Below are 14,426 nucleotides of genomic sequence, written 5' to 3' on the forward strand. Positions count from 1 at the left end.
CTGGAAGGCAGAGGTTGCGGTGAGCCGAGATGGTGCCACTGCACTCCAGCCTGGTGATGGAGTGAGACTCTGTCTGAAATGATAATAATAATAATAAAGCAAAGTTAGCCAGGCATGGCGGTATGCACCTGAATCCCAGCTACTCCGGAGGCTGAGGCAGTAGAATCGCTTGAACCCAGAGGTGGAGGTTGTAAGGAGTCGAGATCGCGCCACTGCACTGCAGCCTGAGCAACAGAGCGAGACTCTGTCTAATAAAATTATATTTTCCACAAAACTCCCTACTTCCCTCCTTCCTTTATTTTTTCCACAATGCTTACGATTTTTTTTTTACTTTTTTCTTTTTTTTCTGAGATGTAGTCTCACTCTGTGGCCCAGGCTGGAGTGCAGTGGTACGATCTCGGCTCACCACAATCTCTGCCTCTTGGGTTCAAGCCATTCCCCCGCCTCAACCTCCTGAGTAGCTGGGATTACAGGTGCTGGCCACCAAGACTGGCTAATTTTTATACTTTTAGTAGAGAGGGGGTTTCACCATGTTGGCCAGGCTGGTCTAGAACTCCTAACCTCAAGTGATCCGCCCACCTTGGCCTCTCAAAGTGTTGGGATTATAGGCATAAGCCATCACATCCGGTGGTATTTTACTTATGTTTATTTTTTTGAGATGGGATTCTCACTTTATCACCCAGCTGGAGTGCAAAGGTGTGATCACGGCTCACTCACTGCAGCCTCGAACTCCTGGGATCAAGCCATCCTCCCACCTCAGCCTCCTGAGTAGCTGGGACTACAGGCATGTGCCACTGAGCCAGCCCATGCTTATCATTGGCAAACACACTCTCTACTCCTTAGTGATGGTGTGCCTCCTGCAGTAGACGGCGTGCCTCCCACAGTGGATGGCAAGCTCTGCAAGGGCAGGAATTTCTGCTTGTGTGGTTCACTGCCGTATTTTCAGTGGTGAGAGCAGTGCTTGGCATACTCCAGTTGCTAAAGCCAAATATGCCACCTTCCTGGGCTACCACCCGGTTCTAGAGCAGTCAGGCCCCTGACTATTGGAGTGCCCCACCGCTACATCCCAGGCCCTCTTCATGCCACACTTGTCCCGGGAAATGCACGCCCACCCAAGCTTCAGTGACCACCTGCTCACGTGCAGCCCCCAGCTGCATTCTAACTGATGACTCACGGAGCGGCTCACTGTGAGCTCCATATGCCCAAACCTGGTCCATTTCCAGTGTTTTGGGCCCCATGATGTGTCTAGCTGCTTGAGCTAGGAACCTAAAGGTTTCAGTCCCCTTTATGCTCCCTACTCATTCCACATCCCCTCCCCGGACAGTCTGTCCTTAAGCCAGGGCTCTCAGATCTTCCAAATCTCTCATATTTGGCCACTTTTTTCCATCCACCTTCTCTCACCTGGCAATTCCAACCCCCATGCCCTCCAGCCTACTTCAAGCCTAAATGAAATCTCTGCTCTCCAGAGTGGGGCCTCCTAGAGGCTCCCTACTGCCCCTCCCCCCTGCCCTTCTCTCCCCAACCCCACCCCTAATTATTTATTTATCAGGTCGCTGCCAGCTGTAGGGGGATGCTGTTGCCATGGGAACCTTCAGCCCCGAGTCAGGGCTGCCTCTGTTCTCAGTAGGATGCTCTTGTCTGTCTAGACGCCAACCCCAGGAGCCCAACACGAGGTGGGGGGTGGGGGACAAGGGCTGAATAATGCAGATGGGCCCACCCTAGCCCCAGGAGGCTGGCTGGGGGAGAAGGCAGGGTAGGGGCCAGGCTCAGGGCCACTGAACCCATCAGAAGTCTCTCGTGCCCAACCCTTGCCAGCCAGTTCTGCAAGTCAACTACTTTCCTGGCCAAAATTCCAGCCATGTCGCCATAGGCCTTGGATACTGAAGTCGGCCCGTCTGGGGAAAGAGGAGGGAAGAGCTGTTGAAGTTTCTGCAGAAAGCTTTGGTCCAGCCTGGTTCTGTCTCTCTTAGTGACAGAGGGCCGAGCTCTCCATTTAAGGACAGGGAGAAACTGAGTTCCAGCCCCAGTTCTCACTGACTCACTGTGTGACCTTGGGCAAGTTATTCCCCCTCTCTGAGCCTCAGTTTCCTCATTAGTCAAATGTCCTGGGGATTCAGACCGTGAACGTAAAGCTCGCAGCCAGCCGGGTGTCTGGCACACAGGGTGCTCAGTAGCTGGCAACAGCTTTTGTCACATCCCCAACCTCAGGCCCCGCTTTTCCCAGTGGATTTCTGAGGCAGGTGACAAAATTAAACTCGACTCAACCCCTCATCCGTGAAATGAGGGAGTGGGATGAAAGCCGCAGATGACAGAGCTGGAAGGACCCCTGAGATCCGCTGGCCCAACCCCCTCATTAGGGAGGTGAGCAAACTGACAGCAGGGCGGGCAGTGATCTGCCTGAGGGGAGGGTCTTCTCTCTCTCCCTGAGCTCTGCCCCCATCTCCCTGTCTCCAGGGGTCCATCTGAGGTCAATGCCATTTGAGCATGAGTTAAAACTCATTTCAACTCAACATGAGATTAGAAGGAACGGTCACAGAGACCAAGTGGTCTTTGACCCTGCCAAAGAAGATGGGCCAAGTAGGGATAGGGACTCAATTCATTGAACAAATATTTCTTGAGCACCTACTATGTGCTGGGCCCTGGGCATATGGCAGTGAACAAGATGGCGTCCTGCCTCAGAGAGCTCAAGTCTGGAGACAGAGACCACCGTCCTCTGGGAGCTGGTGAGCTGATGATGGGGGTTTCTCTGCCAGATTCCCCTCCCCAGTGATTCTCCCACCTCAGCTTCCTAAGTAGCTGGGATTACAGGTGCCCGCCACTAAGCCTGGCTAATTTTTATAGTTTTAGTAGAGACGGGGTTTCACCATGTTGGCCAGGCTGGTCTCAAACTCCTGACCTCAACTGTTCCACCCACCTTGGCCTCCCAAAATACTGGGATTATAGTCATGAGCCAACGCACCTGGTGCATAGGGATCTGTGAAGATGCCTTCCTGGGCCCCCTAACACACACACACACACACACACACACACACACACACACACAATCTCTTCTCTGTTTCTTTCAGGGCTTCTGCAGCCTTTCTGCCTCTCTATCCCAGCCCGGATCCCACTGGGAAATGGCCAAGGCCATCACTGTTAGGTGAAAAAAGCAAGCTGCAGAGCAACATGGTTCCATTCATGTAAACACCTTCCCCAAAAGGCACTAAACGCGTGTGACTGTAAATACAGAACTAAGAGCCAGGGAGAGGCACAATAAACAGTTATGAGATGTTGTTTCTAGGGTGTGGGGAGATGGGGAGACTGAATTTTAACTATATGGTTTTGTTTTTTTTGACATGGAGTCTAACTCAGCCGCCCAGGCTGGAGTGCAGCAGCAGGATCTCGGCTCACAGCAACCACCGTTTCTTGGATTCAAGCAATTCTCTGGCCTCAGCCTCCTGAGTAGCTGGGATTACAGGTACCCGCCATCATGCCCAGCTAATTTTTTTTATATTTTAGTAGAGACAGGTTTTCACCATGTTGGCTAGGCTGGTCTTGAACTCATGACCTCAGGTGATCTGCCCGCCTCAGCCTCCCAAAGTGTTGGGATTACAGGGGTGAGCCACTATGGCCAGCCTAACTATATGCACTTCTATAGTTCTGGAATTTCTTACAACAAAGTTGGACCACTAGAAGTCTCCTCTCAGTCTCTCTTTTTTTTTTTTTGAAACAAGCTCCCGCTGTTGTTCAGGCCGAAGTGCAGTGGGGTGATCAGGGCTCACTGCAACCTCAGCCTCCTGAGTAGTTGGGACTACAGGCACATGCCACCCACACTTGGCTATTTTAAAAACTCTTTTGTAGAGCCGAGAATCTCTCTATATTGCAGGCTGGTCTGGAACTCCTGAGCTCAAGTGATCCTTCCCTGCCTTGGCCTCTCAAGGTGTTGGGATTACAGGCGTGAGCCACCGCGCCCAGCCACATTTATTAATCTCCTATTTGATCTAGACACTATTCTGAGTATATAACATGTATTCATCCTGCAGACATTCCTTGCGTGCCTCTTGCATGCTAAATCCCAAGAACACAGCGGTGAATACAGCGCACCCAGCTCCTGCCCCCTGAGGATGAGAGTCCCACCCTTTCCCTCCTTAGTTCAGACACTGGTAACACCTGTCCCATTAGGAAACAAAACAAAACAAACCTCCCAGGAGGTCAGGAACCTCCCTCAAGGGGTTTATCTTAGGATACCTCACAGAGTGCTCACTGTCTATAAACCTCATGCTCCTGTCACACCACTTAATCCTACCCCTTCTTATAAATGAGGAAACTGAGGCCCAGAGCAGTGGCAAGCTTGCCCAAGGGGATGCAGAAGAGCTGATTCCAACCAGTCTTGGGGCCACGCCCTTGCTCTTTTCTACCACATCCTACCACCGTGCTCTCTGAGACTTGGCTACCCAGCCTGTTTGCATGCCCTGGCATTGGGGAATCTCACCCTTTATGGGGCTGCTGGAGGTGCCTTTCATTCTGGAGGGGTAATCTTCCTCCTCCTCAGGACAGGTCCCAGGCCCCCAATCCCCTGACTGCCATCTGCCTGTCTGCACACCCTCCTGCTGCAGCCCAGCCCTCTACCTCCGCTGGGGCCCGGGGAGCCGGGGAGCATCTGCTCACCTTCCGCATCATTAGCCCTCAGATACCAGCTTGGAGCTGCTAGGGAGGCCCACAATGCAACTGATCTGGCCAGCTATCGTCTTGTCAGGAGGCAGTCACAGGGGCCTGGCCTCTGTCTCCATGGCAACCCCACCCCTCATCTCAGTGACCGCTGACCCGTCCCCACCCCTTCCCCAGCTGGGGGGATCTGCAGGCCCCTTCGGGGCAGATCTAACCCACTACACCTCTGAGCTGGCAGCTCCATTAGAAGAAAGTGCCTGGTAGTGATCTAATTTGAATATATCTACATTAATTTGCATAAATACTGGGCCAAAAGGCCCAGGGTGCTACTAAAGGGAAGTCTTAAAAAACATGAAGCTGGGTGCGATGGCTCACGCCTGTAATCCCAGCACTTTGGGAGGCTAAATTGGGCGGATCACAAGGTCAAGAGATCGAGACCATCCTGGCCGACATGGTGAAACCCTGTATCTACTAAAAATACAAAAATTAGTTGGGCACGGTGGCCCATGCCTGTAGTCCCAGCTACTTGGGAGGCTGAGGCCAGAGAATCGATTGAACTCAGGAGGTGGAGTTTGCAGTAAGAGCAAGACTCCGTCTAAAAAAAAAAAATCCAAAGTCACTTCATCCTATTGGCCTATCTTCTCACTGACCATCTGGTCCAAGCCGCCGTGGGCCACAGTGGGAGGTAATCTGGAGCAGTGCAGAGACTGGTCTGCAGGCCAGTGACTCTCTGTGACTCAGTTTCTTCTCTAGAGACGGGGACAGGATGCCCACCTCGTTGTGGTGCTGAGAGGACTGAGGGGTTTCCTAAATTCATTCCCAATCCCAGGCCTCACCACACCCAGGCCAGTCCCCAGTCTCCATTCCTGGAGTTCCTTGCCTTCTGCCTGGAGAGCTAGCCCCTTTCAATGGCCCAGAAATCCTGAAGGAGCCAGGCAGAGGCTGCTCCTCTGATGCTGAAGCCTCCCACCAGCCCTTCCCCTCCCCCATTTCTGGTTTTGGACCGGAAGTGAATTAGAAGCTGGAGGCAGGCTGGGCGTGGTGGTTTACAACTGTAATCCCAGCAGTTTGGGAGGCTGAGGCAGGTGGATCACCTGAGGTCGGGAGTTTGAGACCAGCCTGGCCAACGTGGCGAAACCCCGTCTCCACTAAAAATACAAAAATTAGCCAGGCATGATGGTAGGCGCCTGTAATCCCAGCTACTCAAGAGGCCAAGGGAGGAGGATTGTTTGAACCTGGGAGGCGGAGGGTGCAGTGAGCTGAGATCGTGTCACTGCACTCCAGCCGGAGTGACAGAGTGAGACTCTATCTAAAAATAAACATAAAAATAAAATAAAGAAGCTGGAGGCTACCAGCTTTGTATACTAGCCCTTTCTTTTTATTTATTGAGACGGAGTTTCACTCGTTGCCCAGGCTGGAGAGCAGTGGCGCAATGTCGACTCACTGTAACCTCCGCCTCTCAAGTTCAAGTGATTTTCCTGTCTCAGCCTCCCGAGTAGCCAGGATTATAGGTGCATGCCACCATGCCCGGCTAATTTTTGTATTTTTAGCAGGGGGTTTCACTATGTCGGCCAGGCTGGTCTCGAACTCCTGACCTCAAGTAATTCACCTGCCTTGGCCTCCCAAAGTGCTGGGATTACAGGCGAGCACCACCACACCTGGCTGAAGAGTAATATTTTTATAAGAAAAAAGACATCCAAAGACGAAACTTATGGGGACAAATGAGCATGTCCACATGAGTCTGCCTGAGACTGTGGGTGACCCTGAGCTGTAGGTGACCAACCGTCCCGGTGTGCCTGAGACCATGGGGTTTCTCAGAACACAGCACTTTCAGGGACAAGTTCCAAAAGTCCTGGGCAAACTGGGACAAGTTGGTCAGATATGGAGAGGGTATGGACAGCTTGGAGGCCTGGGGTAGCTCTGGATGAATGAAATGAGGGGTGGTGGGGTGGGGGGGAAGAGATGTGGCTGGACCTTGGACCCAGGGCTTTATTCTGTTGGTCCCTAGGAGACAGGGAAGGTCTGAGCAGAGAGACATGGAAGCTGGGTGCTTTGGGTGCTCTCTGGCTGCAGGAGGAGGATGGGCTGGAAATGGGGGACCAGGTGGAGATGCTGAGGACAGGCTTCAGAATCCTCCATGCCTGAGGTCCCACTCTTCCAGGACTCCCATCTTCTCGTCAATTCCTACTCTACCCCTGCCCATGTCCCCATGTCAAAACTACTGAGGCATTCCCAGTCCCATCTTCCAGATGATGGAACCCAGGCAGGCTCTGGAGTGGGCAGCCAAGGCCTGGAAAGAAGGTGCCCTCCAAAGAGAAGCACTTAAGACAGGGGTGGAGGGGAAGACAATCCAGGCAGGGCAGCTCAGCAAAACCAGGGCTCTTCCAGGAGATGCCAACTGCAGATAAATGAACATTTGGGTAAATAAAATGGTGATTAATCAGATTCCCCGACTAAGTACAATGAACAACACCACATAATTAAGCCAAAAACCAATGGCAGAAAGCACCTTAATGAAGCAGGCACTTAGAGAGAATGAATTAAGGCAGCGTTCGGAATTTCAGGAGTGGCTAGAGGGATGGAAGTGATGAAGGGAAGGTCAGAACGAAAACAAGCAGGAGGTAACGTCTGCCCAGCACAGGAGTGAGGCTGCTGGAGAGCCTGGTAACTATCAGCTCAGGCAGGCCTGGAGGTGAGTCCCAGCTCTCACAAGTTGCAGAATATGGAAAAGTCATCTCCTGATGCTTCAGTTTCCTCAACTGTAAAATGGGAACAATAGTATCTACCTCCTCAATTTGTGGGAGGATTACTGAGGTAATGTGAATGAATGACTTTGTGCATTAAGTGTTCAATCAATTATCATGGATTGGACAAGCTTTTTTTTTTTTTTTGAGGCTGGAGTGCAATGGTGCGATCTTGGCTCACTGCAACTTCCACCTCCCAGGTTCACATGATTCTCTTACCTCAGCCTCCCGAGTAGCTGGGATTACAGGGGCCCACCATCACACCTGGCCCAGAAGAGCATTTTAAACTCTCCAGTTTAGGCCGGGTGCAGTGGCTCATGCCTATAATCCCAGCACTTTGGGAGGCCAAAGTGTGAGGATCACCTGAGATCAGGAGTTTGAGACCAGCCTGACCAATATGATGAAACCTGGTCTCTACTAAAAATACAAAAATTAGCGGGGCGTGGTGGCGCAAGCCTGTAGTCCCAGCTACTCGGGAGGCTTTGGCAGGAGAATCGCTTGAACCCAGGAGGCAGGGGTTGCAGTGAGCTGAGATCACACCATTGCACTTCAGCCTGGGCAATAAGAGCAAAACTCTTGTCTCAAAAAAGTAAAAATGAAAGTTAAAAAAATAAAATAAAAAATAAGTAAACTCTCTGGTTTAAATAAGAAATAAACATTTAAAAAGCAGCCAGTCGGGCACGGTGTCTCACACCTGTAATCTCAGCACTTTGGGAGGCCAAGTGAATCATGAGGTCAAGAGATCGAGACCATCCTGGTCAACATGGTGAAACCCCGTCTCTACTAAAAATACAAAAAATTAGCTGGACATGGTGGCGCATGTCTGTAGTCCCAGCTACTTGGGAGGCTGAGGCTAGAGGATCGCTTGAGTCCAAGAGTTTTAGGCTGTAGCATGCTATGCTGATTGGGTGTCTGCACTAAGTTTGGCATCACTATGGTGACCTCCAGGAGCAGGGGACCGATTTCAAGGGGATTTGAAGTTTAAGTGAGGGAATATGTGTCAAATGTTCCGAACACTGCCTGCTTCATAGCCACGTGTTAGCTATGACGACTGTTCTCTGTAGTGCAGCCTCTGGGCCTGTGTTGCCCATACAGAGGACTCATGTTCTGAAGGAGCAGGGATCACAGTTGTCCTAATGTGCAGGTCACTTTGAGGCCAGGTGGCATTTTCCCCCACTCATCCCCAAGCAGCCCAGCAACTGCCTGGCCCAGCTGGACTCCCTGCCCGACTCTTGTTCTCCTTTGCCCATGAAGCATTCATGGGTGCAAAGAGGAGCAGCCCCTGCCCTGCCCTTGAGTGGTGCCCAGTCTATGGTGACACAGAGACCCACTTCAAGTGTCAAATTACACAAGCCCAAGGAAGAGGGCAAGGACTGAAACTGACACTACCCACCCTCTGGGGATTTGCACTGAGCCCGCCCTGTACACGCTGCTTGATGTCCATTTCATGTACTCCTGTCAACTCCTGGTTTTGTTTTGTTTTGTTTTTTTTTGAGACAGAGTCTTGTTCTCAAACAAAGAGAACAAGACTGGAATGCAGGCTGAAATGCAGTGGCGTGATCTTAGCTCACTGCAACCTCTGCCTCCTGGGTTCAAGCAATTCTCTGCCTCAGCCTCCCAAGTAGCTGGGATTACAGGCTTCCGCCACCATGCCCGGCTAATTTTTGTATTTTTAGTGGAGACGGGGTTTTACCATCTTGATCAGGCTGGTCTTGAACTCCTAACCTCGGGATCCACCCGTCTGGGCCTCCCAAAGTGCTGGGATTACAGGCATGAGCCACCGCACCCGGCCTCCTGTTACCTCTTGAAGAAGTGTCATTTTACATACATGGATACTGAGGCCCAGGAAGGTGAAGTAACAGATCCCAGGTCACACAGCCAGGACACGGTAGAGGCAGAAACACAGATCTGAGGCTCTGAAGCCTGTCTGCAGACTCAGGTGCTTTCTCTACTAGCTCTTCTGGTCCACAGACAGCTGCTGGGCTCCCAAAGTATCACTGCTGTGGCCTAATCCCTGCACTGCTAGAACCAGAAACCCTCCTAGTGGATCCACTCATGCCACTGATGATGGCTAAGATGTGTTCTGTTCAAATCCCCACTCCATCATTTATGGGCCGTGTGACCTCTGGCAAGTGTTTAAATCTCCCGAAGCCCGTTTCTTCATCTATAAAAAGGAAAAGAATAAAACTTCGGAGTCTTTGTGACATAAAAGGACACAAAGCATGATGTCTGGTATAGAAGAAGCACCCAACATATGCCATTCTTTTGTCTCCTCTGAGTCCAATTTTTTCTTCCACCCCCTACTTATGGAAACTTGTGTTCTGATGGAGCTCTGCCTCTGCAGCAGCTTTCTCGTTCCCGGCTTCCTTTCGTGAAGGTTTCTTTCATTATTTCCAGAGCCTTTCTTCCTTGCTAATAGGACAAAATGTAGAAGTCCTACCCACAGGCCTTTGCTACCCTATCAAGCAGGGCGGCCTACCTGCCTTCATAGCACCCCTGGGGGTGGGGGTCCCAGGCACAGAGACATCAAAGCTTGCAGGACCCTGCAATTAACCCAAGGTCTATGTGGCCCCCACAGGTGCACATGGGGGCCACTGGAAACCTCTGATGTAAGTGCACTGTTTGCTAGGCCACAGGGCTCTCTCAAAATGCTCCCTTGAAGCTGCCCCAGCCTTTGAGAGTGTCAGCCCTTGTCTACAGCAGAGGTGTTACACAAACCTCCTGACTTTCAGGAATTCTGGCTGTTCCTGTTCCGTGCCACACTCTGGTGTGAGTCTATAACATGCTGTCGGTCTCTGAGAGTTATAATACTGAGGCCTTGGGCAAATCACCCTTGACCTTCCAGGGCCTCAGCTTCCTCATCTGTAAAATGGGCACTACAACTCCTACCCTTCTCGCCTCCCAGGTGGCAGGAGTGGATCCAGTGGGATAACTGACATCCTGGGAGCCATCAAGCTCTCCCCTAACAGGGAAGATACTCTCTGTGGCTTGAACAGGAAGACCATCCCACTGGGCCAAGACTGGGCTAAGAAAAGCAGCCCAGGCTGAGTGCAGTGGCTCATGCCTGTAATCCCAGCACTTTGGGAGGCAGAGGCAAGTGGATCACCTTAGGTCAAGAGATCGTGACCAGCCTGAGCAACATGGTTAAACCCCATCTCCACCAAAAAACAAAAATTAGTTGGGCGTGGTGGTAGGTGTCTGTAGTCCCAGCTACTCAGTAGGCTGAGGCAGGAGAATTGCTTGAATCCGGAAGATAGAGGTTGCAGTGAGCTGAGATTGCACCATTTCACTCCAGCCTGGGCAACAAGAGTGAAACTGTCTCAAAAAATACAAAAAACAAAAAACAGCGGCCCAGCAGAGTGCAGCCTCTACCCCTCTCCCGGCTGAGCACCCCAACAGCACAGTCCACCTCCAGGGAGCCTCCTGAAGAAAAGGGAGTCTCCTGGAACTCTGTTTTATCCTAAAAGAATATCCATAGCCAGGCATGATGGCTCACGCCTGCAATTCCAATGTTTTAAGAAGCTGATGCAGCGCTGCTTGTGCCCAGGAGTTTGAGACCAGGGCAACATAGTGAGATCCCTGTCTCTATAAAAAATAAAAAGAGTAGCCAGGCATAGTAGTGTGTGCCTGTGGTCCCAGCTACTCCGGAGGTTGAGGTGGGAAGATCACTTGAGCCTGGGAGGTCAAGGTTGCAGGGAGCTGTGATTGCATCACTACCCTCCAGTCTAGGTAACAGTGAGATCCTGTCTCTTAAAAAAAAAAAAAAAAAAAGATGGCCGGGCACGGTGGCTCACGCCTATAATCCCAGCACTCTGGGAGGCCGAGGCGGGTGGATCATGAGGTCAAGAGATCGAGATCATCCTGGTCAACAAGGTGAAACCCCGTCTCTACTAAAAATACAAAAATTAGCTGGGCATGGTGGTGCGCGCCTGTAGTCCCAGCTACTCGGGAGGCTGAGGCAGGAGAATTGCTTGAACCCAGAAGGTGGAGGTTGCGGTGAGCCAAGATTGTGCCATTGCAATCCAGTCTGGGTAACAACAGTGAAACTCCATCTCAAAAAAAAAAAAAAAGAAAGAATGGAAAAAAAAATTAGCCAGGTGTGGTGGCACATGCCTGTAGTCTTAGCTACTCAGGATGTTGAGGTGAGAGAATTCCTTGAAACCAGGAGGTTGGTTGAGACTGCAGTGAGCTATTGTCGGGCCGCTGCACTTCAGCCTGAGTGACAGAGTATGACTCTTACTACAAAAAGAAAAAAAGAAAGAATAGAATACGCATCATCTAGTATTCTGTGAAATAGAGGCTCCTCCTTAGTTCATGCTCACCAAGTTCAGGGTAGAATGACACTCTGCAGAGATGCATTATGTCTTTTTTTTTTGAGACAAAGTCTCACTCTGTCACCAGGCTAGAGTGCAGTGGTGTGATCTTGGCTCACTGCAACCTCTGCCTCCCAGGTTCAAGCGATTCTCCTGCCTTAGCCTCCTGAGCAGCTGGGACTACAGGTGTGCACCACCACACCCAGTTAATTTTTCTAATTTTTTAGTAGAGATGGGGTTTCATCACGTTGGCCAGGATGGTCTCGATCTCTTGATCTTGTGATCCACCCACCTCGGCCTCCCAAAGTGCTGGGAGTACAGGCATAAGCCACTGTGCCCAGCCTGCGTTGTCTTAGTAATGAATCTCTTAGAGCTTAGCACCCTCCTTCTCCCAGGCCATCAGGTACAAGAACTGCAACCTAAGAAGCCAGACGTACCCACAGGCCACACAGCTATTAGGTTTGGTGCAAAAGCAATTGCGGTTTTTGCCATTATTTTCAAAAAATTGCTTTTGCACCAAACCTAATAATAGGTCAGTCAACACAGCCGAGCCCGTTTCATCTGAAATGGAGATCATTTCTAACAGAACCCAAGTCTGTGTGTCAGGTCAGGGGAAGGTTGAGAGGGGTGAGTAAGGAGAAAGGGTCCAACCTTGAAGTCGGGGACATGGACATTTAGAATCCCTGAAGGAAGGGCCTCGGAAGGCTTGGCTCCATTGGCCATTGTGAGTCCTCTTCATTCTTATCTGATTTGTCCAACCAATATGTATTTATTGGATGTCAATCATAACACTAGACAGTGGAGACAAAGCAGTGGATGAAGGCAAAAGCAGACACAGCCCCTGTCATGACAGAAACACTCAACAAAATAGAAAGAGAAAGGAACTTCCTCAACCTGGTGAAGGGCATCTACAGGAAACCCACAGCTGACATCAAACTTAATAGTAAAAGACTGAAAGCTTTCCCCCTAAGATCAGGAACAAGACAGGGATGTCCGCTCTCATCACTGCTATTCAACACTGTGCTGGAGGTTCTAGCCAGGACAATTAGGCAAGAAAAAGAAATCAAAGGCATCCACATTGGAAAAGAAGAAGTAAAACTATTTGCTAATTGCAGATGACATGATCTTGAATGTAGAAAAAACCTAAAGAATCCATAAAAAACTACTAGAGCTACTAATTTAGGTCAGCAAGGCTGCAGTCCAAGATCAATATGCAAAAATCACTTGAATTTCTACACACTAGCAATGAACAATCTAAACATACAATTAACAAAACAATTTCATTTACAATAGCATCAAGAAGAAGAAATGCTTAGCATCAGTTTAACCAAGGAAGTGCACGACTTGTACACTGAAAACAAAACACGATTGAAGAAATTAAAGAAGACCTAAATTCATGGGTTGAGAGACTTGATATTGTTAAAATGGTGATACTCCCCAAATTGGTCTACAGATTCAATGCACTCTCTACCAAAATTCCAACTACCATTTGTTATCCAGAAATGTATAAGTTGGCCTTAAAAAATTCATATGGAAATATGTAGAATCTTGGCCAGGTGTGGTGGTGTGTGCCTGTAGTCCTAGCTACTCAGGAGGCTGAGGCAGGAGAATCGCTTGAATCCAGGAGGTGGAGGTTGTAGTGATCTGAGATCGTGCCACTGCACTCCAGCCTGGGTGACAGAGCAAGATTCCATCTAAATAAAAAAAGAAATACACGGACTCCAAATAACCAAATAATCTTGAAAAAGAACAAAGTTTTAGGACTCACACTTCCTGATTTCAAAACTTACAATGACAAAGTTACAGTTATCAAAATGGTGTGGTACTAGCATAAGGACAGACATGTAGATAAATGGAACAGGCTAGTCCCAAACCAGATCCATACATCTATTGTCAAGTGATTTTCAACAAGGGTGCCAGACCATTCAACGGAGAAAGCATATTTTTTCATCAAAGGGTGCTGGGACAACTGGATACCCATATGCAAAAGAATAAAGCTGCCCTCCTACCTCACATCATATACAAAAATTAAGTCAGAATAGGTCAAAAAGCTAAATGTAAGAGCTAAAACTATAGCTCATTAAAAGGAACCATAGGTTTAAATCTGTATGACTTTGGATTCGATAAGTTTCTTTTTTTTTTTTTGAAACAAGGTCTCATTCTGTCATAATCTCGGCTCACTGCAACCTCCGATTCCTAGGTGGGAGTGATCCCACCTCAGCCTCTAGAGTAGCTAGGACCACAAGTGCACACCACCAAACCCAGCTACTTTTTGGATTTTTGGTAGACACGGGGTCTTGCCATGTTGCCAGGCTGGTCTCGAACTCCTGAGCTCAAGCAAACTGCCCACCTCGGCCTCTCAAAGCTTTGGGATTACAGGTATAAGCCACTGTGCCCAGCCATAAAAATAAAAAAACTTCATTTTTCTTTTTTTTGAAAAACGTTAGCATATCAAGGATACCATCGAGAAAGTGAAAAGTTATACTGATAAAGTTGTTGAGGTTACAAAAAAAAGACAGTGAAAAATAAGCCCATACAATGTGAGACAGTGTTTGCAAATCATACATCTAATAAGTGTCCAAAATCCAGAATATATAAACTTTTGCAATTCACCAGTAAATAGATAAACAACCCAATTTAAAATGGACAAAGGATTTGAAGAGAAATTTCTCAAAAGAGGTATACAAGTGGGTAACAGACACATAAAAATAAGCTCAGAATA

General features: G+C 49.3%; 1 protein-coding gene across 2 annotated transcripts in view; it reads right to left on the bottom strand.

Annotated features, from left to right (window-relative positions):
* The window catches only part of NKAIN1 (sodium/potassium transporting ATPase interacting 1), a 59,230-nt gene that overhangs the window by 18,126 nt on the left and 26,678 nt on the right, over positions 1–14,426 (bottom strand). The window contains exon 1 of one of the 2 annotated variants that reach the window (XM_078331021.1): positions 1–14,426. This exon is cut by the window's right edge and continues 13,802 nt beyond it. The exons of the other annotated variant lie outside the window; for it this stretch is intronic. The gene's annotated coding sequence lies outside the window, so the exon portion shown is untranslated. 2 annotated transcript variants of the gene reach the window in all.

The sequence above is a fragment of the Callithrix jacchus genome, chromosome 7 (genome assembly GCF_049354715.1).
Source record: "Callithrix jacchus isolate 240 chromosome 7, calJac240_pri, whole genome shotgun sequence".
NCBI classification, from domain to species: Eukaryota; Metazoa; Chordata; class Mammalia; order Primates; family Cebidae; genus Callithrix; species Callithrix jacchus.